The 26,031-nt window shown below is 40.9% G+C and overlaps 1 protein-coding gene across 4 annotated transcripts in view; it reads left to right on the top strand.

Annotated features, from left to right (window-relative positions):
- LOC136886505 (leucine zipper putative tumor suppressor 2 homolog) overlaps positions 1–26,031 on the top strand; it is a 791,346-nt gene that overhangs the window by 114,429 nt on the left and 650,886 nt on the right. For all 4 annotated transcript variants that reach the window (XM_068231046.1, XM_067159329.2, XM_067159335.2 and 1 more), the window contains exon 2: positions 22,695–22,727. The gene's annotated coding sequence lies outside the window, so the exon portion shown is untranslated. The remainder of the gene's footprint in view (positions 1–22,694; positions 22,728–26,031) is intronic.

Raw genomic sequence — 26,031 nt, 5'->3', positions numbered from 1 at the left:
TGGAGAAGATACCCCTGATTGGTCATAAATTAATTAAAGAAATACGGGATTGGCTAGATTCAAAACAAGGGGAAATAAAGTATTATACAGCCAACTTAAACAATAACAGAAAGAAATTTAACAAGGAACAAACTTTTGAAATAAAAATTTCTCCAAAAAACAGTTCCTTCACTTCGCACTAGGGTGCACCATTGTAGTTCTTCAGTAGTGTCCTCTAGAAGAGAATGTTCACACTTCTTACTACAGGCAAAACAAAAATACATCGAAAACGACCCAGTTCAGAAACTTCAAAATTTCCAAGTAGTGACATCTTCTGAGAAACTTGAAAATTAACACCTTAGATAAAGTTCAGACTTCCTCCAGTAGGGGAGTTTCAACTGGCGCAAGGTTTGAATTAGCAACGTGGAGGTGTACCGCCCGGTACAAAAACATTGGGGCATATCTGTCTCAGTGGAGTCTTGTGGGGACATGAAATAACTCCATCGAAACAGGGACGGTGCCAAACAATTTGGGGCAAGTTGTAGCCTTATTGAACATCGCCAATTGACATATTAAATGGGCATAGTTAAGGGTTCTTCACATTTCCAGACGTCATACCATGTGGCAACTTGGAATTGCGGGATATACAAGAGACGCTTCTCGTACAATCTCATTATTTATATTGCCTATTGTTTTACATTACACTGATGGAGAGTAAAGGTTATTGCGCGTTATTCTCAGCTTGACAGGAATTACTACATGGCACTTCTACGAATGAAATAGAGGACAATTTCTACTTACATTTTATGGATCTTAGATGTCTTCCTGCTTTACTTATATCGAGTGAGTTAGCCTTGCAGTTAGGGTCGCGCAGCTGTGAGCTTGCATTCGGAAAATAGTGGGTTCGAAGCCCTGAAGATGGTTTTCCGTGGTTTCCAATTTTCACACCAGGCAAATGCTGGGGATGTACCTTAATTAAGGCCACGGCCGCTTCCTTCCCATTTCTAGGCCGTTCCTGTCCCATCATCGCCATAAGACCTATCTGTGTCGGTGCGACGTAAAGCAAATAGCAGAAAAAGAAACAATGAACGACAATCGAACAGTACAACTATTTATTGGAAGTAACCTGTTCACGGCTCTCCCCGAGCTCGTACCGGTAGCTCAAAGAGCAGGGCTTTCTCATTGCCCTCCTATGACTTAGACCGAACGCTGCTGAGGTCCTCAGCAGCTCCGTCATCAGCTGTCCCAAGGTCCCACTGAAGAGAAGAACAAGTGAAATGAGGTAGTTTCCCGTTGCTTTCCTCGTCAAGCCAGAACTTTCTACCAAATATGAGCCTGCCAAGTCCACTGTATTGCAGGCAACAACCGACCCTATGATGAGAAATGTTCACACCATAACAGGGGCTGGCTGCATAAGGAATGGCGTTTCTAGTATCGCTCATACCTCAGTCGCCGCTATTGGTAGAAGTAAAGGTAAAGACTGAGGTAGGTCAATGAAAGCAAAAAAAAAAAAAAATTCTCTAACACACACCAGCAGATATAGTGCACTCTAAATACTAGGTCTCGCCAGCAAGGCAGAATTCAATTTAATTATTTATTCTTTAGTATATTTGAACGGTTTTGTCTCGCCGGAGTCATTTTACGTGCCATGTGCGTATTGGGGCAACTTGAAATACGGACCGAGCCGGGATCGAACTCATCAACTTGAGCTCAGAAAGCCAGTCAGTGGTCTACCGTTTGAGCTTCTGAGCCTGGATATTAGGAATTCTGTTACAGTAAAATCCAAACAACACTCCCAATAAATTTAGTGAAGTTGAATTTCACTCAGCCTCTCAGGAAAAAGCTGATGTAGAGTCACGATGTCTCGAAGCTGGCAGTGTATTGGTTATGCAGACAATAGAACGACACGAAAGAATAATGCATCTTGAAGCAGCAGTACAGCTTTCACTTGTACTTCCGGGACAAGTTACTCACCTATCTTCATGAATGAAAGGGCTGAATAAACTTCTTCAAGCGAGCTCGATAGCTGCAGTCGCTTAAGTGCGTCCAGTACGCAGTATTCGGGAGATAGTCGGTTTGAACCCCACTGTCGGAAGCCCTAAAGATGGTTTTCCGTCGTTTCCAATTTCCACACCAGGGGCTGTATCTTAAGGCCACGGCCGCTTCCTTCCCACTTCTAGTCCTTTCCTGTCCCATCGTCGCCATCTGTGTCGGTGCGACGTAAAACTACTTTTAGAAAAGAAACTTCTTCAGATGACAGAAACACTCTTCTCTTGAGTTTCAATTTCACCTCCGAGAAAATGATGGAATGGCGTTTACCTTAAAAGCGTCCACTGCCTCCTTTAACACAAAATTCATACAATCCAGAAACACACATACACACACCAGAACTCGGATACCTGTATTGTACAGAATTATTTACTTCGAAAAGCAGGTATATGGAGAAGATAAACTGTTAAAGCCCCTAAACAAAAGAATGCCCGTGCTTCTCTTGCTCCGCACATTGAAATTCACTAGTTAATTATTTCCCATTTTCACCCGTAAGCCAAATATTCAACCAGGCTCATATACACACTACTTCATACAACACTAACTGAACTGCTCGCCGCTGACGGGTTATTAACGAACTTGTAAATGTAAGAGTTCGTTAGGAGGAGGGTTTCTGAAAACGTAATAATAGCGGATATCTCTATCATTAATCCCTGTTTAGCCGTTTTCCCTATCAATCAATCAATCAATCAATCAATCAATCAATCAATCAATCAATCAATCAATCGTACTAGCTGAAACCCGCCAAGACTTGACAGTAAATGGGGGTAAATATATACTGAATGATTTGCTTATATACGACATTCTTTGTATTTTTTTTTTTTTTTTTACAATTTTCTTTAAGTCGCACCGACACAGGTAGCTCTTGTGGCAGCGATGGGACAGTAAATGGCTAGAAGTGGGAAGGAAGCGACAGTTGATTTAATTAAGATAAGATAAAGCTCCAGCATTTGCTAGGTGTGAAAATGGGAAACCACGGGAAACTATTTTTAGGGCTGCCGACAGTGGGGCTCGAACCCACTATCTATCGAATGAAAGCTGATAGCTATGTGACCAAACCGCGCAGCTACTTGCTCGTGCAATTATGTTTTGGCACTACCGCATCTTTAAAATATCGCTCTCTTGACATTGCAACATTTAACTGGCCATAGCTGAAAACTGGCTGATCTAAACAGAGACCTTCACATCACTTGAGGTTTATTAATCGTCGCCCCTGTATCACGCCTGTCGTAAGAGGCGACTAAAAGGGGCGACCAAGGGATGATTGTCTTGGAACCGTGAAACTACTTGTGATTAGTATCACCACGCGGAGAACATCATGGGTCGCTTTTACTTGGTCGTAGTACCGCTATATTAGGTACCAAATAGGTTTGTGATTAGTAGCACACAGGAGCACCGTGCGGTCGGCGTTTGCAGTACCTGTGATTAGTACCACCATATGAGCAGGACCATGGGATGAGAGCTACCATGATTCTGCCTTGCCTGTGATTAGTACCCACTATATGAGGAACACCATGGGATAGTGGAAGGTCCCTGTGGTTAGTACTCTTATGTGATGGACACCATCGGTTTGCGTTGCCTGTAAATGGCGCCGCAAAGTGAGAAAAACATATGTCTGTATTATATGTCGAATTTCATAACCTCTGAGTAGTACAATAATGTGTGGAATATCGCAAGTCTCTGCTGCTTTTGATTAGTACCATAACAGGACAAATACCATGGTTCTACTTTCCTAGCGATCAGTACCGTTATGAGGGGCCGAGAACTTGGATTTTGGACCCCGTTTAGACTTCAAGCATCATCGTTTCAGTGTTATGCTATAGCAGCAGTCCCTTGGTCAGTAATCCTATTCTTTTCCGTCAGTTTGTGTGAATGTAAAGCATTGCGGGTCGCATCCACTGATTGTTTTAAATTCATGTCCATCCATTCATTCTTCGTTCTCACGCTTTGAATTCTGGTCAGTGGAGAATTTTAGACTTTTAATTTGTCATTGCATTTCGTCTCATTTCGTCTCATTTCGTACCATTAGGGGCCGATGACCTCGATATTAGGCCCCTTAAAACAACAACAACAACAATCATCATCATCATCATTAATCGTGATACAAAATGCCAAGTGAAATGGTAATTGATGCCTCTTGAAAGAAAGTGGAAGTCTTTTATCGGATGTTGTTTAGTCAATTAGAGAGATTATAGCTCTCTATCCAGCTTTATCTCCACTTATTTCCAAATCTAAACGATTTTCATGCATACTTCCTAGAATTAGGCTCTAATCTGGTTCCGTTTAGGAGCCGTTGGGAAACGTTCAGATTTCTAAGGAGCATAACTATGGCTCCAATTTTTAGAATAAGAATATGTGGAGGGGAACCATTAATTCCAAGGAATTCAAGAATTATTTAGGAAATTGAAGTAGCTGGCTTTCATCTTCAGTATGTATCTGTTGGCGCTAGTGTATGAACTAATGGGTATAAGCACAATGACTTTCAAATTAATTAAAAATGGCAACTTTCGAGAAAATAATGAAATTTCGCGGAAGTGAACGTTCTGCTATATATTGCAGTAACGATTTCATCATATGCTAAAAGTCTGCCTAGTAGTTCAATAACATTTGATCCAATACCATCTACAGAGGGGTATTATCAATTTTTGCAACAAAATCAGCATATTCCGTTTTTGTGGTTTTGCCCGCCTATTTTTGTGTAAGCGGCGTATGTTGAAGAAGGGTCAAAGAGGAGAGTATTCAATAAAATTATAAATAATTGTCTGGCGCTAAGTATGTGCCAAACAGGCAAGACCTTTATGAAATCTCCCCCAAGAACAATAATTTTCCCACCAGAAGGAATGAAATGCCGTTCCTATGAAATATTTTGGAAGACGATTCACACACATTAATGAACTAGCAAATGTACCCGTGCTTCGCTACGGTATTCTATACTGTATACGGATATCGAAGTAAATTACTGTACATCCAGTGAATAAGATTTTTTTAAAATTGCATGCCTCTTAGCGTTATCCAAAAACAGCAGAGGGAGGTTCCCATACGTTGTTTCCAATGTAAAGTGCGAGTTGCGGAGTTGTGATGATAAAGGCAGGCTCACTTGCCTACTGCCATTCATAATCGAGTAGGGAAAATTCATTATAATGGGAGGCCCCATTACCTACTGCGCGGTCACAATCGATTTGGGGAGTTTTCGTTACAATGACAGACCCCCTTTCCTACTTCCAGACAGATTAAAGTTGAAGAGTGTTTATTATCATGGCAGGCACTTTCCCTACTGCCAGTCAAAATTGAGTTGTGCTGTTATCATTATAATGTCAGACCCCTGTTTTTAATGTCAGTCACACCGAGTTGATGAGTTTCCATTATAATATCAGGCCACTATGCCTATTGCCAGTCACATTTTAGATGACTTAATTTGTTTATAATGGCGGGCACACTTGCATACTCCCAAACACAATCAGTTAGGGAAGTTTTGAACAAAATCGTATGCCCCCTTGACTTCTGTCAGTCAAATCGAGAAGGAAATTATTCATTACAATGGTAGTCCCTCCTTACTAATGCCAGTTACACAGGAGTTGGAAAAGGATCCCATTCCTACTGCCAGTCAAAGTCGATGTGGAGAGTAATGATTACAATAGCAGACACCCTCCTGTTGAGAGTCACTATCGATTTGTAAAATATTAATTATAATTATAATTAAATATTAATTATGTCAGACACAACCTTTCTATATTCAATGTATATAAATCAACATACGAAGTATATGCATGTTTAAAATATTGCAAACCTTCATTTATAGATTAACTGCTTCTAAACGTTACGTCATATCGACAAAACGGATAGTACCATAAGAAGCCTCATTTAGCGGGGTAAATAGCTGGCCTTATGATGTGTTCTCCTATCTCATATATTTATGGGTAATATTTAGTTAGAAACGTTGAATAAGGTGAAATTTGGGTAAGGTTTTCTCATAGTGCATTACTTTTGGATACTGATGTGACAGCTACAGACATAGAATTTGGCTCACATGCGGATACTGGGTGGGCCAATTTTCATGTAGAATTAGATGATTCTCTCTTCGTGTAAGTGATTCAAAATATGAATCATACGTGTACAAAGTGCAAAATGTACGTAAAATCGAGAAATGGAGACAAATCTAACTTATAAGGAATAGAGATACTACAAAACATTATAGGACCAAAGTTGTAGATCACTCCAGTTTGAACCGAGATTGTGCCATCCTTTTTGTGATACGACTTACCGTTTAGCCACGAAATACCTCGAAACGAAGGTCTGCACCGACGAGCGCTTTGGCCAATCAGATAACACATTTTTATTTAATAATTTAAAAATATATGTCAATAATTGTTAATAGTTTTGAAGGTACCCTGCAAATCTGCAGTCCATGATCTTTCGTTGGAATATTTTACTATTTCAATCGGTTCAGTCATTCTTTCAAACTGGCGGTCTCAAATATTACCCGAGTGTTTTAAATATTGTAGATTGTCAAACATGTTTAAGCTTAACTATGTCTTTACCACTATGTCTTTGCCATACAGGCCGTGTAGCTTGTATTTGGGAGATGGTGAGTTCCAGCCTTACCCGCGATAGCGGCTTCATTTCCATTTGCAACTAAATACCTTCAAATGTCACAGGCGTCATTCGAGCTCGAATTTACAAGCTGGGACCAGAAGGCTAACGAGTAATCGATTCCGCTACGAAGATCAATTCTAAAAATTAGAGGAATCTAGAATAATTTTCCTGAAAGTTGATTGATCGATAGTAGTCATCAATTGTGGCAGCTTCAAATGCCACCAGGGCAAGCGTGCAAGCTCAGGGCAAACGACTCGATAGTAGTACCGTACGAAGAGCTCTGGGCACAGGCTCGTGGCAAAACGAGAGCAAAAGCAATCGGTAGCCGTTTTTGACAAGACTGGTTTACGTCACTGTTCAACTATCACCTATGTTAAGGAGTGGTGAGTTTAAACGTTGATACATTTGTAATTTAGCGCTCTATATCGTTTTGAAGAAAAACGTAGAATTTAAGTTAATTCTGGTAAATAGGTAACGCCTCTTGATAATATTAATGTGAAATTGAAATGAATATGCCTAGTAACATTAAAATTCATGTTTTAACATTTCATTTTTGCTAGTGGTTTAACGTCGCACTAACACATCGAGAGTTTTCGGCGACGCTAGTATGGGAAAGGTCTAGGGTTGGGAAGGCAGTTGCCATGTCCAATGTCCTTAATCAAGGTACATCCCTGGCAGTTGCCTAATGTTAAAGTAGGAAAACATGGAAAACTATCTTCAGGGGTACCGACAGTGGGATTTGAACCCACCACCTTCCAGATGAAAACTCAGTTACGCGACTTTAACTGTACGACAAAATCAATTTATCATAAAGTAGGCTACAATAAAATTGTGTATTTATTTTATGTTGATGCAGGCTAAAGCATACCAGAATATACAGTTCATGTAAAATCAGAATAACAAATAACATAAAAAATTAATTTAAGTAAAGTCAATGAATCTGTGACACTGTTTAAGTTAATGAACGGTTTCTTCTGTCATTCATGTTATTATATTATCTAGGGTTGGTACTAATGTGAATTTAGCCTAGTTTTAAGGCTATGCGAAGAGCTGTATTCACTATTAGGTGTTTCTATCGTAGTCAGTAGTGTGATACGTTGTGTGTATTAAGACCATCATAACACCTAGCCCCTGAACTACAGTACAGGAATTAACCAAACATGGTTAAAATCCTCGAACCGGCCGGGGATCGAACCCGTGGTCCTATGATCAGAAGGCCACTACGCTGACCATTCAACCAAGGAGCCGGATATTAAAGTTATTCGTCTCATTATCCACCCTGTTTCCCACGCGTTTATTGAGTCGTAGGTGCGAACTGTCACACATGTGGACTTGGTCCTTTTTTACGACCGAATGTCTTTCCTGACGCTGACCCTATGTGGGGGGGATGTAATCACCATTGCGTGTTTCTGAGGTGTTTGATAGCGTGTTGAATGAAGAAGATAGTGTCAGGATAAACACAAACAACCAGTTCCCGAGCCAGAAAAATTAGTCATGCGCGATTCAAATTCCCGACACGACCTGAAATCCAATCTGGACCTTCTTAACCGGAGGTCTCAACGTTGCCCACTCAGCCAAGGAATTGGACAATAAACTTTCCTATCTATTACAATATTACATTCTATTTAATGTGTCTTTCATCATCTGCCCAGGTACAATCTTGGTAAATCTTTGTAAACATTGGCCTTATATTTGTCTAAGTACTTGCTTTTTACCGTATAAAACGGTATGTATCTGGGCATGAGAGAAATATCTGAAATCAGGACACAACGGCTGGCTGAAAACCAGTCGGGTTCTAATCCTCATTCACGTAGATGTTTCTAGAATGGCCCAAAATATGATGATGATGATGATGATGCTTGTTGTTTAAATAGGTCTAATATCTACGTCATCGGCCCCTATGAAAAATATGAATGCTTTTCAGAGCTGCTTGGGCAAACTGTGAATATCTGAGCTTAGCTGCAAACTGCATTTCAAAGCGGTGAAAAGTTCACAAAATCCTTGTTTTAATTTCCCAGGAGGAAAAATAGAAAAAAAAGAACGTTTTACTAAAAAAATCGTCGGTTTGCATTTTGGTACACATTTTGAGTTTTGACTAAGTTTACTATTTACCGCGTCTTCAGAACACATTAAAAAGTTGTTTACGTGTCGTACAAAATGAAACACAAAAGTGCTAGTCTTTCGCGTAATATCGCTTTTGCGATAAATCACCTCCCCTACCTATGATTTACGTAAATACTCACTCATAACTCATGTGTTTTAAGCACTGAAAATTGTTCGCGGACGTATAACTGATTTTCATTGATGGGAGACGTGCTTTTTGTTAATACTTCATACACTCATAGACTGGCATCGAGTTTTGTACACAAGCATATCAATGAAACTCTAGTGTATTGCTGTTTGTCGGCTAAAACATTAAAGACACGGACGTAGGTAAGGAGAAAGTATAATTCAAAAGATTAAATATTTGCTAATGTAATTAAGTTTTGGCACGAAACTAGGAAGGTGTTATGTCATAATTCATTATCATATAAAGCTGTTACGGTGTTTAGTACATTTGTCATGCAGAATGTTACCAGGTTATCGTTTTCAAACACGTTATTTAGCTAGGGAAAGTGAAATGTAATTAATTTTTGAAATTCCTGTCCCAGAATGAAAACCTAGAATAATGGTTGATAATGTTGCTAACAAGCGAACAAATTCGAAGCGTGGTTCTACATTAATCTCCTCGATGTGGTTCTCCGTAAGTAATGCTTACTAATTAAGACGATAGTAAGCGGTAATACTTCGAACTGAAATTTACTTTTGGATTACAGATGTATACGAGGGAGGTTCAAAGAATAAGGTAACACGACCTCATATTGCGAAATTACACGCATTTCTTGTCAACGCGTTAGAATGTGATATGCAATTGGTACGTATTCTTAAACATTGTCCGTATATTTTTCTAAGTACTTATTCTTAACTTATAACAAAACATCTATTTGGGCATGGAAGAAATCAAAATGAAATGTCTTGCATAATGATATAACAGCTGGATAAAAATCACCAAGTCCGAATCCTCATTCATGTAGATGCGTCTACAGTGGTCCAAATGGAGGTACCTACGAAAACCGGTGTGTGTGAAATGGCTTAGAACTTTGGCCGGAAAGATTCTGTCATCTAAGGTGTGCGAGTTATATCACAGAATTCTTGCTCTTGTGCTGCGGGTCGGTATTTCTCCCTCAGCATTATCACATAGCAGTTTTTCTAGGCGCAATGACTGTTAGTCGATGCCATGTCTGAATAGGATGGTCCTCTAGTCCCTGTGACAGCAACATAGCAGCTCACGTTTGTAATTTACTGAATTCGGCCGAGTGTTGTCGTGCACTAGTACAGCGTCTGTTCACAATAATTCTAGTCCTTTTCTAAGAAGATTTGAGGTGGTGATGAGCCATACAGACGGAAAAATACGGTCGGATCCCCATCATCTGATAGCTGATGTTTGGAGGGATAATGCACAATACATTGTATGCGGACTTATCGTTGTGAGGAGAAGCAGTGATATGGATGCTCATTTTCTTTGCGTAAAACTGGAGTGAAATAGAGAAAAACATCATATGCGAACCATTTACGTACGATATCGTATTTTTGTTCCTTTCATGTTTTTCCAGTGATCTTGAGCAAGAAATTCTATAGGTGGGCTGAGTGTCTCAGGCGGTTGAGGCGCTGGCCTTCCGACCCCAACTTGGCAGGTTCGGTTGCATTTGAAGGTGCTCACGTACGCCAGCCTCGTGTAGGTAGATTTACTGACACGTGAAAGAACTCCTGCGGGACTAAATTCAGACACCTCGGCGTCTCCGAAAACCGTAAAAGTAGGCCTAGTTAGTGGGACGTGAAGCCAATAACATTATTATTAAGAAATGCTATACGATCTTTCTTATTTTTATCCCCCACCCCTCACATCTTCAGACTCGTAATAGGCGATGGAAAATTTATTATTATTATTATTATTATTGCCTTAGGTCTTATTCGACTATGCAGCAAGCCATAATTTTGTATTTTTTCTTTATATACTTCGTAACGAACGTGATTGAATAAAATGATACACAATTTATAATGTTAAACACAACACAAACCCAATCCCCGAGACAGTGGAATTGACCAATTAAAGTAAAAATACCCGACCCGGTCGGGAATCGAACCCGGAGGTCCGTGAACCAAAAGCCAACACAATAACCACTTAACCATGGAGCCGAACTCCTAATTTGTAACTTTATTTGGCCTGGGGTAATAGCAAAAGATGTAACAGTCACATTTAAGTAATTTATGTCTGGTGGATCCTCGTCCTGGAGGATTTACAGTAGGTAAATAAATAAATAAATAAATGCGTGCGTGGTACTGTAGAAGTTCCTCGCAGGTACACTTTTCTCGGAAACATGATGATGATGATGATGATGATGATGATGATGATGATGATTGTTGTTGTTTAGAGGGGCCTAACATCTAAGTCATCGGTCCCCATTTCGGAAACAATTTAACCTATAGATATTTTTGTTACGGGCATTCACAGGGTTTGTATCTACCTTGGAGGTGAATTATATTTTGATGATCATTAAAATTAAGTGTGATAAAATATTAAGACACCCGGATGTGAAGAACTAGGTAGTCGTTTAACCTTCTTAAATTGCATTATTACAGAAACTGAAGTGAAACAACAAAACCAAAATGACCAACTGGATTTGACCAAACAAAGGTACAGTACATGATTTCAGAACGTTAGAAGAGGAAGAATAGGTCTATGCACTTTAAATTTGACATTTTAGTACTGAACAAGGTGAAATGACAAGAGTTCGGTGAACTGTGGGGATTAATAGTACTTCATTCCTACACTCTAGAGATGACGAGGAATATTAGTGATGGCGTGGGACTTACGCACCAGGAAATAAGACCGTGATGAAGTGACATTTGGTGGTCAGCATACTTACGACCAGCAGGTTCAAAAAGAACACCCGTAATGTAATCATCATCCAGTATGGTTCCCAAACACAGTCTTCAATATCTAAGGATGAATTCTACCATCTGTCGTTGGAGACCACCTGAAGATTCAATAAGAATATTATAATCAATATCACAAAATTTTACGTCAGATAGGACTTGATGATAGGTGGTACTGTAATTAAAAACGAGAGGTTTCGCAAGATACGTGTATGTATTCAGATCAAGTTACTGAAAATCAAACTCAAGGGCAGGAAGATGCGCAAATTCCTATAAAACGTCAGAAAGAGAAGAGATCGATATCAGCAGGGACCAAAATCTCTGTGGCCAACTACCGGCTGAGGATTGTGCCAATCAACGAATCGAACGAAAGAACAGCTGATTTCACTATAGTAAAGTAAAAGACCCACAGATAAAGGAAGAATTCCAGCTCGAGCTCAGGAGTAAATACAGGACGCTGGACACCGAAACCTGGTATAATGTGGAGACAACATGGACTGAGATTCTAACAAATAAAGAGATTTCTGATCATTCCTGGGATAGCATTAACAGGATAAATCTCAAGGCTTTCAACAACAGGCAACGGGCAGGTCGAAGGAGCAAAGTGATTTTGTTAGAGAGAGAGAGAGAGAGAGAGAGAGAGAGAGAGAGAGAGAGAGAGAGAGGAATGTCTGAAACGGTGCATCATCATCAATATAGTCCGGAAAGAAAGCTTCCGGGGAAATCAGTTAATGAGGGGCAAGACAAGAACTACCGAACATCACCAAAATGGTCTGGAAGAAAAGTGTCCGGAGAATCGAACGTAGTGACTTAACTCAAGTAACAAACTAGACTAGAGCTGGAATTAAGATAAGACTGACGATGATGGACAGGAAAGTACATAGACTAGAATGTATTCAACCAGAAGTGTAGATCGTAGTTATATATTCGGATGAATAAGATCGGAGAGGAGAGGAATTCTAGTCTGTTAGAAGAGGGTCCTTCCCATCAAAGTGGCGAAGAATAACTACAAGAACTGTCGAGTTATCTCGTAATTACAAGCGATGAAAAAGCTATTTTCTAGTCATCGTAAATTGGGTTGAGATGTATGTCAGGACAACTCTGGAAAGAACAGACGGATTTTCGGCTGCACTTCTGCTGAAAGAAACTCCTCAAGAACACTTCGAATCGTCCTGGAACAGACTAACGAGCTATAGAACATCATTCACCTCACTTAAATAGATTTTATTAAGACATTCAACTCTACCAATAGACTATTCCAGTGGGAAACATTTGAAGGGAAAATAATCAATATCATTAACAAAATGTATGAAAAATACGCCTACTCCAAGGTGAAACACTGACAGATCACATCCACGTTCACTCAGGGGTATCTCAATGATCATGTTCTAGAGCTGGAATATGGAGTGTTTTATATGCATTTCTTGCTTCCGTAGACAATCTGATATGCACCCAATTACCTTTCTGGTGGCCTTCTGCGTCGTATGAATTCTTTATTCTACTTGTGCAGTGCCTGCCACAGTTGTGTGTCAAGAACGCCGTGCCATAAATGGCAGTGTTGCGTGTATACATGTACCTTCGAGTTTACCATATCAGTGTTTACACTGACGTCACTCTAGCTGAGTCCGGCATTGTGTCCAATTACTTGTGTCAGTCCCCACAGTTTTTCTTTCCTATCAGAATTTTCTTGTCACTCTTGCTTTTTTCCACCCCCATGGGCGAGGCGTAGGGAGTATTTCATTTTCACTCCATTCACAGATCTTCATTTCCTTTTGTTGATACCTTCATTGTTCGAATGGTCAGTCCTCTTACTCTTTTTTCGTTTTGTTTAGTGGATGGTTACCTCTTTGTAATTAAGGCAATAATCCCCACCGTAGACTGGCGTCACAGTTCGAGAATATTCAGACAATACTATTGTATTTATTATACTTTAGAGGTGATAGATTTGGGACTGCCAAGCCCGTAGTTTAGGAGTACCGTGCCTGCTTTTACCCGAAGGCCTCATTTTCGACTTTCACTTGTATGCATGTAGAGTTTCGAAGGATGCTTTCATCCTCAATAGCTCCACCATCAGCTGTCATAGAAGGCCTAAGGGTCACTGAAGAGGCATTCGAGGGCAATGAGGAGTCATATAGTTTCCCGTTGCAGCTATTCTACGGATTTTAATTCTGAACTGAGGGCTGGGACGGAGTTCACTCAGCCCCGTGAGACCAAGTGAAAAGCTGTCTGATGCGAGAGGTAAAGAAAGGAAAGTAATACGATTGATGATATCACGCTGACCACGCGGAATTCTAATATCTGCAGACCATCTGGGTGGGCTGCAGTCGTCTTTGGAGGTCACAGACTGGTGGGCTGTTGCACCAAGGTTTTGCTTTCTTTCTTCAGATTTGGAACTCTCTTAGTCTTTAACTACAAAATCCTGTCGTGGAAACCAAAATAACGAAGCGTAGTAGTAGTAGTAGTAGTAGTAGTAGTAGTAGTAGTAGTAGTAGTTTACATGTGAATTAGATAACAAAATATTCATGAATTTAGACAAGCATTCACGTTTTAATAATTATGGCTGTTAGTGTTTCGAGTGATCAGGAATTCCTGATCCGGTTCTGCCGCGGATGGCAGAACGGTGCAATCTTGATGGTGTTGAAACGCGAGATACAGTAGATATCTCCGGAAGGAAACAGCACTGAGCGTGGAGAGTACTTGGATAGAATGACAGCGTATTATTGGATGAACACAAAGGAACTGTTAAATTCCCAGTTAAATTTAGGCTTAAGATGCCTGAAAAATGATCCCTTGGCTAGTAGATTGAGGGCTAGATCCAAATTAGGATGTATTAAGAACATACAAACCTCGGAAGGTGTAGAAGAAATGCCGGGTCGAGTGGCTTAGATGATTGAGACCAAGTTTAAGGGTTCGTTCGTGGTTCAGTCTGATGGTTTTAGAAGTTGCTGAAATTATTATTATTATTATTATTATTATTATTATTATTATTATTATTATTATTTTGAATCGGGCAGCTACGGACCGAGCGAGCTGGCCGTGAGGTGAGGGTTGCGTAGCTGTGAGCTTGCATTCGGGAGATGGTGGATTCGAATCTCTCCGTCGGTAGCCCTGAAGATGGTTTTCCGTGGTTTCAAACTTTCGCACCAGACAAATGTTGGTGCTGTACCTTAATTAAGGCCACGGACGCTCCCTTCCCAATCCTAGCCCTTTCCCATTCTTGTGTCGCCGAAGACCTTCAATGTGTTATTGGGACGTTAAACCACTAGCAAAAGGTACGGACCACGACATTTCAACTGTTTTCTTCCGTGATCTTCAGCCTGTGCCCAGTATTGCTGCATTAGTTTTCGGTGAGCTCCTTTCTCTTCTCAGTACACTTCCTGGTTTTTCTGGCTTTTTCTGGGATCTAGGCTACTCCCGAGTTTCTTTTGAAGAGTGTCACGTTTCAGGATGTCATCACGTATGATACCCTCCTTTTGTAAGTCATTTTGCACGGCTACTTTGGTCATCTTATCCAGAAGGTAGGCAAGGATCCGATTGGACAGTCTCTGATTTCATTCGTGTGGGTTGACCTGAGGAATCTATAATTCTTTGTCTACTGGTGTCCCTTATCTTTTCCACATGTGAATATGGCTCATGGTTGTGCTTTCTTTGACTGGGCCCATCATTTTCCTCAAAATATTCCGTCTTGGCTTCTTGTTTTTCTACCATATCTTGCTTATTCAGAGCCTCCGTGGCTCAGACGGCAGCGCGTCGGCTTCTCACCGCTGGATAGCGTGGTTCAAATCCCGGTCACTCCATGTGAGAATTGAGCTGGACAAAGCGGAGGCGGGACAGGTTTTCCTCCGGGTACTCCGGTTTTCTCTGTCATCTTTCATTCCAGCAACACTCCCCGTTATCATTTCATAGCACCTATCAGTCATTAATAAATCACTTTGGGAATGGCAACCCCTTTGTACTAATAGCCTATATATGATTCATTCATTCATTCATTCATTCATTACATCCCTGACAACCGGGCGAGTTGGCCGTGCGCGTAGAGGCGCGCGGCTGTGAGCTTGCATCCGGGAGATAGTAGGTTCGAATCCCACTATCGGCAGCCCTGAAGATGGTTTTCCGTGGTTTCCCATTTTCACACCAGGCAAATGCTGGGGCTGTACCTTAATTAAGGCCACGGCCGCTTCCTTCCAACTCCTAGGCCTTTCCTATCCCATCGTCGCCATAAGACCTTTCTGTGTCGGTGCGACGTAAAGCCCATAGCAAAAAAAAAAAACAAACATCCCTGACCCGGTCAAAGACTGGAAAACAGGTTGTAGGTTTTCATTTTCATCTTGCTTATTCATGCGAGGCATTCTTCTGTGTACAGGCCTCTGGTATTATTGGGGATAGTATCGGTTTCTTCTTCATATTCTTCTTCTTCGTATTGTACAAGAATCGCACCCTTAACCTCGCCTGGCTTATTGGTTGGATGGTCGGCATGGCGGCCTTCGGTTCAGAGGGCACCGTGTTCGATTCTCGGCCGATCGGGGATTTTAGTCACATCTGGTTAATTCCTCCACCTCGGGAACGGGGTGTTAGGCTTCGTGTTAATATACACGCAACACATTAGACTACAAACCACCATAGAAACACGTAATAGCGAATATATACCTTTTCATAAGATTGGCGTGAGGAAGAGCGAACGGCTGCGTGGTTGGTTCACATAGCTGTGAACTTGCATTCGGGAGATACTGGGTTGAATCCCACTGTCAACAGCCCCAAAGATGGTTTTCCGTGGTTTTCCTTTTTCACATCAGGCAAATGCTGAGGCTACAGTAATAAGATCACGGTCGCTTCCTTCCAGATACTATCCCATCGTCGCCCTAAGACCTGTCTGTGTCGGTACGATGTAAAAGCAAGTTATAAAAGAGGGAGGGTATCTGGCCTTAAAACTGGGCATAATCGACATACCCAAGTTGTTGAGAAAAGGCTAGGAAAAGGAAAAAAGTGTATATCTTGTGCAAGCTACAAAGTCTCTTAAAGATGCTCAAAGCAATTATCAGTTTAAAAACAATAAGCAGTGTGTTTCTTGACTTGGCTTTGTCTGTAGTCGCCGTGGGAAACAATATGACAGCACGTCGTAGTATTGATGGATGGGAGGTCGAAGGGGTCCTGTTACGCTCTTGAACTACTTCGGAGAATTTCTTTGTGCGTACGATTTTTGATTAATGAAGGTCACTTAATGGCTGTAATATGAACGAGTACGTCTGCGTTGGAACAAGGAGACGAAATAAAACTCTTCTTATGATCACACAAGGTCATAATTCTCTCGTGTAACCAGCGGTATCGTTCTCCAGAGTGCATTAGCTGGCCGCTTTGTGCGTCTGAAATGTGTGCCATTTATGACGGGAAATAATGTTTAACTGAGACTTCTAATCAAAGGCCATTACATTTAACTGTGAACAGTTTATTGAACTCGCCGGTCTTGGGACCACTGGATTCTACGAATTGTATTAATAGTTTATTTTTGATTTTTGCTAGTTTTTTTACCATTTCACTAACTCGTACAGGTTTTTGTAGTGAAGAAACTGTGGCGACCATATTTTTAAGATAGGCCTACAGCCCTCACATTCATCTTTTATATCCGGCCCCCTTTGTCAAAGATATTAGGTTTGAAAAGTGTAGGAAGTGTCTCTCATTTTCACTAAGTTCATGTTGTTTTATCCACCGGGCGAGTTGGCCGTGCGCGTAGAGGCGCGCGGCTGTGAGCTTGCATCCGGGAGATCGTGGGTTCGAATCACACTGCCGGCAGCTCTGAAAATGGTTTTCCGTGGTTTCCCATTTTCACACCAGGCAAATACTGGGGCTGTACCTTAATTAAGGCCACGGCCGCTTCCTTCCAACTCCTAGGTCTTTCCTATCCCATCGTCGCCATAAGACCTATCTGTGTCGGTGCGACGTAAAGCCCGAAGCAAAAAAAGGTTGGGTTTTTTTCCTTTTATTAGCTGATACCTTCATTCGAAGGCTCGAAACCTCGCCCTGTCCTGTACATGAAAAATAATTTTCAGGAGTACCGACGGTAGAGTTTGTGCCTTTTTTTTTGCTAGTGGCTTTACGTCGCACCGACACAGATAGGTCTTATGGCGACGATGGGATAGGAAAGGCCTAGGAGTTGGAAGGAAGCAGCCGTGGCCTTAATTAAGATACAGCCCCAGCATTTGCCTGGTGTGAAAATGGGAAACCACGGAAAACCATCTTCAGGGCTATCAACAGTGGGATTCGAACATCTACCGAATTCAAATCTCGGGCAGTACCTGTGGGTTATTTTTGAAACGAAATGTCGCATCCAAATGGTTCAAATTCTGAATATATCTGGAGATACGGTGGCTGTCATTAATATATATAGTTATATATTACTTTGAGCTTGTTTTTCCTATTCTTATTCTTCTTCTTAGTGTTAATTTCAATGTCGCAAACTCTGTTGGACAGGTTATCACTGAGTTTTAATTCGGTGCAAAACCTAAACCAGTGGTGAACGTACTTCATGACAAGTATCATGAGAAATATTTTCCATTCCAACACAGTACGACTTGGAGGTTCAGAGGACTTTTTTACAACTTCCAAAATTTCGACTACCTCTGCTGCGTTTGAAACTGCGATCTCCGAATTCAGAGTTTACTCTACTATACATTCACATAAGGAGCTTAGTATTATACATACATACATACATACATACATACATACATTTGTATTGACTTACAAATTCTTGGAATTTTACAAAATTACACTCAAAAATTTATGAAATAAATTTATTCATGTTTTGGTTTAGGTTTATGTTTCGACCATTTGTGGTCATCATCAGCCATATATAATTAATAAATCAGTGGAAAACATATTAAAATCTTTTAATGAATGGACAAATAATGTGTGAAATTAATGGATGAAACATATTTAAAACACTCAGTGAAGAATCTGTCATAAAACTGTTTTCATTAAAATGAATTTGTTAAGCTATTCTTGTTGATAAAAAAAATTGACGTGTAGTTCTAGAAAATTCCTGTATTCTTTGAAATTGACCTTGAACTCGTGTGGACAGCTTATGATTAACAATGTCAATGCGGAAACATTGCAGTGTGAATTATTGTTTGCAAGTTCATTCCGTCAAATGGAGAAGTTCGCCTTTCTCTTTGTCCCGTCCTGTTTGCTGTCCGAATCACGTTCCGTTGACGTTGGAACTAACACTGACAGAAGCGGTCGGTAGCTGGGAGTATAATCAGCCATCTAAGATGAAATCTAATGCTGAATATGTTACAAACACTCAGTTTCCGAAACATAGAAATTAGCTAATCAAAGTTAAAATCTTCGACCAGACCGGAAATCGAGCCCGGGACCTCTTGAAACAAAGTTCAGCATGTTAACCATTTAGCCGCGGAGCCGGAAATAATAATAATAATAATAATAATAATAATAATAATAATGTTTAATTGAGATAGTTAATATTTTGAGAGATGATGATGATGATGCCGCCTCTGTGGTGTAGTGGTTAGCGTGATTAGCTGCCACCCCCGGAGGTCCGGGTTCGATTCCCGGCTCTGCCACGAAATTTGAAAAGTGGTACGAGGGCTGGAAGGGGGTCCACTCAGCCTCGAGAGGTCAACTGAGTAGAGGTGGGTTCGATTCCCACCTCAGCCATCCTCGAAGTGGTTTTCCGTGGTTTCCCACTTCTTCTCCAGGCGAATGCCGGGATGGTACCTAACTTAAGGCCACGGCCGCTTCCTTCCCTCTTCCTTGCCTATCCCTTCCAATCTTCCCATCCCAACACAAGGCCCCTGTTCAGCATAGCAGGTGAGGCCGCCTGGGCGAGGTACTGGTCATACTCCCCAGTTGTATCCCCCGACCAAGAGTCTGAAGCTCCAGGACACTGCACTTGAGGCGGTAGAGGTGGGATCCCTCGCTAAGTCCGAGGGAAAAACCGAACCTGGAGGGTAAACAGATGATGATGATGATGATGATGATGATGATGACGACGATGATAATGATCATTTTATTTACTAGTTGTCAGTGACTTGCTTTGTGGGTTCTTTGGATATGATGGCATATTAATACTGTTTGTATAGGGTAGGATCATACTTTCCCAAGTCGTATAGTGCTTGTGTTACTGATCTCCTTAATCAGTGATCATGAGTTTATAGTCGTGTTTAAGTTCCACATGCAGTAATTAGTGCAAATTATTTTAAATCCATTGTAGAAGTAGAACTAAATCATTGTGTACTTCGAGATTTCCATAAAGGTCACGAAGATCCTTGGAGGAGATCATAGTAAGGAAATCATTGATAAGCTGTCAGCGACGTTAAACATACAGCAAACAAAATTCACTACTTTGTACTCTTTCGTCTGATATTGTTAGAAGTTTACAACATCGTTCTTCTCCTGTCTCTGTCAAGTTGCATCCCAGGGAATAATCACATGTTGGGTCTAAATAAACAGGATATATTCTTATTATATGTCAAATTTAATTTGGGAGTGGTGTAGGTTTTCACAGCATTGCTTTGTGGTTAACTTACTATGATTAGTATAAAATATTTGAAGGGATACATTTTAAGAATATTTTTATCATGATTGATTAAAACTTCTGTTTCAGGATCCAACATTTAACCCACTCCCAGGATAAATTAAGCAGTTTCAAGTTTTTTTTTTCCTATTGGCTTTACGTCGCACCGACACAGATAGGTCTTATGGCGACGATGGGACAGGGAAGGGCTAGGACTGGGAAGGAAGCGGCCGTGGCCTTAATTAAGGTACAGCCCCAGCATTTGCCAGGTGTGAAAATGGGAAACCACGGAAAACCATCTTCAGGGCTGCCGACAGTGGGGTTCGAACCCACTATCTCTCGAATACAGTTTCAAGGTTTTAAAGCCAATAATCTAAAACGCAAGATCAAACTATGGCTTTATCGTTATTGCTTATTGGCAACTTATACACGAATTCATGAGTTTCTTGTAAATTTTGTTTGTGTTGCTTAATAAAAACGTGCGTTAATAAAATGAGGATCAGATTTTTCTTTTTATTTGGAGTTGCTTAACAACTACTAGTGAGTTCATGATTTGAATAAAACTTAATGGCTGTAATTTATGAACTACTATTGGTTAACACACATGAGATATTTTAATCATTTGATGAGAATGTGGTTGTGAGGGAATGATTTGCTAAGGAATAGCTTTTATTTTTATAAATTTATAGACATTTATTGCCACAATTCTCTTTCTTCTCATTGTTAGTTTTATCCCTCTATATCGCCTTCACCATGGTCATGTAGTGGAACCCTCCACCCCTGTAGTATTTGCTCTCCAAACCTATTCTTTTATGTCCTCAGTTAGTCGTGAGTGTGCAATATAGATATTATAGACTGTTATACCTTTCACTGGTCAATTTCGTTCCACAATCTTACCTTTATTTCCATCACCGCTTGATCTCCCTCTGCTTTTCTTACCCTCCATATCAGAGTCTATGATTCTCCTCCATTTTGATCACGTGACCCCAGCATCGAACCAGTTTTATACAAAAATTCATGCACCGAGTTACAGTACCGGTCAACAGTTTAGGACCACATAAAGAAATCACGAATCGTCACCTAGAACCTAAAATTTGTGTCACTGGACCTCTGTAATTTGCTTTCTGAGCTCCCACACCTAATAGGATATATGTCGCCTGATATCATTGAGTTACTGCAAGTATTGTAGCAGTTATGAACTTTTAACTCTTGCAAGGTCACACCAAAAAATCAATCATTTTGGTAATATAATATACTGTATACTGTAATTGGTTGCAAGTATCACGACCAAGAATTTTTGTAGATTTAGCAATAGGTGGAGGCCAGTTTAGTATAAATACAAATATTCCGAAAATATGCCGTACCGTTGTTTTGTGTGTTTTTCTCCCAAGCAGCGCCAAGATGGTCGATTTTTCTTTGTGTTTTTCATGAATGGCCCAAGGTCTCGGGGCGAGCTATCGGCGTCAGACTTATATGCCCTGATAATTTCATTTACACTCTGTTGATGGCATCCAAGAACACATTTCTGATGCTGATGGCTCACGCTGAGACCTATGATAAGAACAAGGAAAAATTGACCATCTTAGCGCCGGTTGGAAAAAGAAATAAACGCACAAAAATCGGTGCCGCATTTTTTGGTTTTTTCTTTTAATTTTAAACGACTCCGACCTAATGATAAGTCTACAAAGGAATCTTAGTGGTGATAGTTGCAACCAATTAGAGTATATAGTATATAATATGTCCAAAAATGACTTTTTGATGTGACCATCCAACGGTTAAAAATGGTATAACTTCTACAATACTTGACGTAACTCAATGAAATCAGGCGACATATATCGTATTAGATGTAAGAGCTCAGGGAAAAAGTACAGATGTCTAGTAGCATAATTTTTGGCTCTAGATGACATTTCGTCCGCCTCTGTGATGTAGTGTTTAGTGTGATTGGCTGCCACCCCCGAAGGCCCAGGTTCGATTCCCGGCTCTGCCACGAAATTTGAAAAGTGGTACGAGGGCTGGAACGGGGTCCACTCAGCCTCTGGAGGTCAACTGAGTAGAGATGGGTTCGATTCCCACCTCAGCTATCCTAGAAGTGGTTTTCTGTGGTTACCCATTTCTCCTCCAGGCAAATGCCGGGATGGTACCTAACTTAAGGCCACTGCCGCTTCCTTCCGTTTTCCTTCTCTATCACTTCCAATCTTCCCATCCTCCCACAAGGTCCTTGTTCAGCATAGCAGGTGAGGCACCCTGGGCGAGGTACTGGTCATCCTCACCAGCTGTATACCCCGACCCAGAGTCTGAAGCTCCAGGACACTGCCCTGGAGGCGGTAGAGGTGGGATCCCTCACTGAGTCCGAGGGAAAAACCGACCCTGGAGGGTAAATAGATAAATAAGAAGATATTTCATGATTTCTTGTGGTCCTAAACTTTTGACCGGTACTGTTATTCCTTACCTTTCAATATTTAGCTTATTATTATTATTATTATTATTATTATTATTATGTTTATTATTACACCGAAGATATTGTGCTATATATTGCAAAAGTGTGTCATCTTTGTTTTCCTTTTTTCAGGGTTTCTTGAAGTGTGTCCTACAGCAGTGAAAGGTATGTTAATGTTCAAATAACTCTCTGTTCTGACCTAAGTTAGGGATGAAGACACTGCATTGCATTGCACTACTCATTCTGAACAGGAAGTTCACACAGCTCCTAATCGGTTCACAGATCGTTATGCTGAACCGGTTGGAAGTGTAACCTCTGCAGTCCGTTTTCCTCGCCTTTCGACGAGATTGTTATTGTAATTTGTGATCACACCTCCAGGCCCCTATCAGATTGTTTCTAGCTTGCTGTAAATTATTGATACACATAGCAAGCGCGCAGGTATATCCCTTGTACATATTTGGGTGATACTGTCAGGTCAACTTAGAGGTTGATGCTAACTCAATTTTTTTCTTTCATTAGCACAGTAGAGCCAAGCCAAATCATCTCCATACAGGTCATGAAGGCCCTTTGAGAATATCATAGTAAGGTAATCATTGATCAGCAGTTAACGATGTTAAACATACAGCAAATAAAATTCACTGTTCTTGTATTCTTCGGTCTGCTATTGTTAGAAGTTTACAACATCGTTCTTCTCCTGTCTCTACCAAGATATTTTATCCGGGTTGAGTGACTCAGACGGTTGAGGCGCTGGCCTTATGACCCCCAACTTGGCAGGTTCGATCCTGGCTCAGTCCGGTGGTTTTTGAAGGTGCTCAAATACGTCAGCCTCGTGTCGGTAGATTTACTGGCATGTAAAAGAACTCCTGCGGGACTACAGTAAATATCGGCACCTCGGCGTCTCCGAAAGCCGTAAAAGTAGTTAGTGGGACGTAAAGCAAATCATCTTCTTTTTCTACCACTTTTCCCACATTTGTGGGGTCGCGGGTGCCAACTGTGTAGCACATGCTGATTTGGCCTTGTTTTACGGCCGGATGCCCTTCCTGACACCAACCCTATATGCAGGGATGTAATCAATACTTCTTGTTTCTGTGGTTGTTGTCAGTGTAGTGTGCTGTCTGAATATGAAGAGGAAAGTATTGGGGAAAAAAACAAACACCCAGTCTACGGGTCAGAAGAATTAATCAGTCGTGATTAAAATCTCCGACCCGGCCGGGAATCGAAACCGGGACCCTCTGAACCGAAGGCCTCAATGCTGACCATTCAGCCAATGAGTCGGACGACGTAAAGCAATTGACAACAATAATAATAATAATAATAATAATAATAATAATAATAATATTGGTATTATTTTAACCAGGTACGGATCTAAAACAGTGTCACTTCGTGTCAGTGTTACTGTATACCTTGGAAAATGACCTCACCTTCGATATCGTCTAGAGTAGAACGTAAATGCCTACCTTGTGGATATCATTTCTATCACGAGCCGGAGCGCACCAGGATTGCTTTTAACACACGGTGTGGTGCTTCAGCACTGCAAACAATTTGCTCTGTTTTTTAATCACTTTTATCGTTTCACTTATCTTTTCTCCACTTACATGTTTGCGACTTCATGATCCATCTTTAAGTCCACTAGAATCCGACGCCATATGTAATATATTAAGAACATATTATAATAATGATAATGTTGGTTTTATGTCCCAGTAACTATTTTATGCTTTCCAGGGAAGCCAAGGTGCCGGAACTTTGTCCCACAGGAGTTTTTTTTTTTACGTGACAGTAATTATACCTACACGGGGTTGAAGTATTAGAGGACATTCAAACACCACCGGACTGAGTCAGGATCAAACCTGCCAAGTCGGGCTCAGAAGGCCAGCGGAACTCGTGTAGCAAGTTGCTCCAAGGAATATGAAGATAATCTATATTCTGAGATGCTCAAAACGAAAAGCCAAGAACTGATCACTAAACCCAATGTGGCAGTTTATCCTTCAAATGTGTAAGAATAAGTAATGAATTGCAAGCGATCGGGCCGCATTCGTATGTTCCTGTGGAGCCCCCAACCCTCCATTTATACGCTCACATTCTGCATTGAATATGTGTAATAAATGTTTCCATCCGTGGTTTTCTCACGTATACGATATTGTGTTCCAATCCCCTGGAAGACGCATGGTTGACGTCCAACTGAATTGTTTAAATTCAAACTACGTCACTCGTTCTCACCTCTCATAAGTTGCTAACACGCTATCTAGCTGTAATAAAATGTTCTGGCCATACTTAATTTACCACTACACCGCCATTTCTAACGCGCAATACCTTCTTTAAAACCTGCGGTTTGTGTTTCTTCGACGCCATTTTTCGCACACTCTGTATTCTGATGTGAACGCACATACAAACAGTATTGTGTATATCTTTCCCTGACATCATAATATTACTTTTTATTTAACTTATAATGGTTATTATGAATATGCATCTACTATGGTCTCTGAGCCTTACGGTTCGAATCCCACTATCGGCAGCCCTGAAAATGGTTTTCCGTGATTTCCCATTTTCACACCAGGCAAATGCTGGGGCTGTACCTTAATTAAGGCCACGGCCGCTTCCTTCCAACTCCTAGGCCTTTCCTATCCCATCGTCGCCATAAGACCTATCTGTGTCGGTGCGACGTAAAGCCCCTAGCAAAAAAAAAAAAAGAGCCTTACGGGATAACAATAATAATCATAATAATAATGTTATTGGCTGTAGATCACACTAATTACATTTTATGGTTTTCGGAGACGCAAAGGTGACGGAATTCAGTCCCGCAGGAGTTCTTTAACGTGTCAGTAAATTGACCGACACGAGGCTGACGTATTTGAGCACCTTCAAATACCACCGAACTGAGCCAGTATCGAACCAGCGAAGTTGGTGTCAGAAGGCCAGCGCCTCAACCGTCTGAGCCACTCATTCCAGCTACAAGGTAACATTCTGTATAATCGATCAAAATAAAAAATAAAAATGAACGCATGGTATTGTTCAGTATGCTGCTCGCATTTAATAGTTTCATCAGGACTAATTTTATCATTAACGAAATATAATTCTCCTCCCATGTAGATACAAAACCTATGGATACCCACAACCAAATAGGCCTATGCAGTTCAAAAAAATTAGGGGAACATGTTTTGTAACGTCTGGTATGTGAACGTTAATTTACTAGATGGGGTTCCAATGGTCGTGCACCGAGCTCGATAGCTGCAGTCGCTTAAGTGCGGCCAGTATCCAGTATTCGGGAGATAGTGGGTTCGAACCTCACTGTCGGCAGCCCTGAAGATGGTTTTTCGTGGTTTCCCATTTTCACACCAGGCAAATGCTGGGGCTGTACCTTAATTAAGGCCACGGACGCTTCCTTCCACTTCCCATGCCTTTCCTGTCCCATCGTCGCCATAAGACCTATCTGTGTCAGTGCGACGTAAAGCAAATAACAAAAAAAAAAAAA

This window comes from Anabrus simplex, chromosome 1, assembly GCF_040414725.1.
Source record: "Anabrus simplex isolate iqAnaSimp1 chromosome 1, ASM4041472v1, whole genome shotgun sequence".
Classification (NCBI taxonomy): domain Eukaryota; kingdom Metazoa; phylum Arthropoda; class Insecta; order Orthoptera; family Tettigoniidae; genus Anabrus; species Anabrus simplex.
This window is presented reverse-complemented; position numbering and strand designations above follow the sequence as displayed.